Source organism: Heptranchias perlo, chromosome 3 (genome assembly GCF_035084215.1).
Source record: "Heptranchias perlo isolate sHepPer1 chromosome 3, sHepPer1.hap1, whole genome shotgun sequence".
NCBI classification, from domain to species: Eukaryota; Metazoa; Chordata; class Chondrichthyes; order Hexanchiformes; family Hexanchidae; genus Heptranchias; species Heptranchias perlo.
In genome coordinates, this window is record NC_090327.1 from 110,949,681 (window position 1) to 110,951,778 (window position 2,098).

Here is a 2,098-nt window from a genome sequence, read left to right on the forward strand (position 1 = left end):
TGACCCGTTATTGTAAATTATTTTCTGCTCTTTTCTCTTTGGTAGGCCTGCCCAAGATATGTACCATACACTGAACGGTACACAAGCAACCTGCTTTTAGTCCTCCACCAATGCTACTAGGAGCTGATTTCCTTCCTCCCTCCCATCTTTCCCTCCCTTCTTCCATTCTTCCTGCTATCCTCTCCCTTCCTACTTCTATCTACCCCTCCTTCCCTTCCTCCCTGTGGTGAAGTAGCTGACCTCTGCTCAGTATCCCCCTCCAAACATGTTTGTTAGTGCCCATAATGGGAAATTGTGAGTACTAACCTATTTTCTACCATTCAGTGACAAAACTTGCATGTTGATACTCCAAGGCACATTCTAATTTAAAAATGTGCTTTGGGTTTAATAGTATTTCTGTATTACTAAATACAAGGCTTTTCATAAAATCTGAAATCATGAAGGAGTTAAAAGACCTTGCCTAATGGTCTCCAGTTGATCACCAGAGTTTTAACTGGTGGGAATGATTAAGTTTTTGGCATTGGCATTGATACCTGGCACATGAGGCCTTCTAAAGGCCCCCGAACCTCCTTGTAAGGATGGGTGACCGTATGCAGATGTGGTTGTCACTGATGTGCTCTCGCAGGTACCAGTGCTCTGCCTCAGCTATGCAAATGACCGTGTCCCCAGAACTTGGGATGAAATCTCTGGCCTTGGGACAGGTCGTGTGGGGGAAGTTCCTCTCCACTGCATTTAAGCCCATGGAGCGAGCGCCCCACAATTTCTAGGCCAGAATATATCTGCAATGGATTGTGCTATTAATAGAATTTTTTAGATTTTAATTTGAATCCCTTTTTACTCATCCATTTTTTGATAAAATTATTGAATGGAGGAAAGTATGGCCTACAGTCACACCTACTGATAGTTTTATTAATGAGTTTCTGTTAAACGAGCTGCACACAAAATGGTAGAAGAGTGTATTTGCAATGGGCTGCTTGTGAGGAAAGACTGTCTGATGTGTGGATTGGGTATTGTTTCAAACCTCTGATAACTTGGGGAAAATTGAAATGCTCATTCAAATAAGTTCTTTCTGATTTGACTAGTGGAGGTGAAAGAAGTGGCAAAGGAAAGGAAAAAACTTGCATTTATATAGCGTCTTTCATGACATCACGATGTCCCAAAGCACTTCACAGCCAATTAAGTATTTTTGAAATGTAGTCACTGTTGTAGGGAAACACAGCAGCCAACTTGTGCGCAGCAAAGTCTCGCAAACAACAATGAGATACACGACCAGATAATCTATTTTAGTGATGTTCGTTGAGGGATAAATATTGGCCACAACAGCAGGAGAATTCTCCTGCTCTTCGAATAGTGCTATGGGATCTTTTACGTAATTCTAAGAAGGCAGACAGAGCCTCGGTTTAAAGTCTTATCGGAAAGACGGCACCTCTGACAACGCAGTCCTCTCACAACGCAGTGTCTCAGTGCACTGAAATATTAGCCTAGATTAAGTGGTCAGATACCTAAAGTGGGACTTAGGACCCACAACCTTCTGACTCAACCAAAAGATGGCACCTCCAATAGAGCAGCACTCCCTCAGTACTGCAATGAATTGTCGGCCTTGATTATGTGCTCAAATCAGTGGACTGGGGCTTGAATCCACAATCTTCAAACTCACAGGCACGAATGCTACCACTGTCCAAGGTTTTTTTATTTGTTCATGGGATGTGGGCGTCGCTGGCGAGGCCGGCATTTATTGCCCATCCCTAATTGCCCTTGAGAAGGTGATGGTGAGCCGCCTTCTTGAACCGCTGCAGTCCGTGTGGTGAAGGTTCTCCCACAGTGCTGTTAGGAAGGGAGTTCCAGGATTTTGACCCAGCGACGATTAAGGAACGGCAATATATTTCCAAGTCGGAATGGTGTGTGACTTGGAGGGGAACGTGCAGGTGGTGTTGTTCCCATGTGCCTGCTGCTCTTGTCCTTCAAGGTGGTAGAGGTTGCGGGTTTGGGAGGTGCTGCAGTGCATCCTGTGGATGGTACATACTGTAGCCACTGTGTGCCGGTGGTGAATGTTTAGGGTGGTGGATGGGGTGCCAATCAAGCGGGCTGCTTTGTCCTG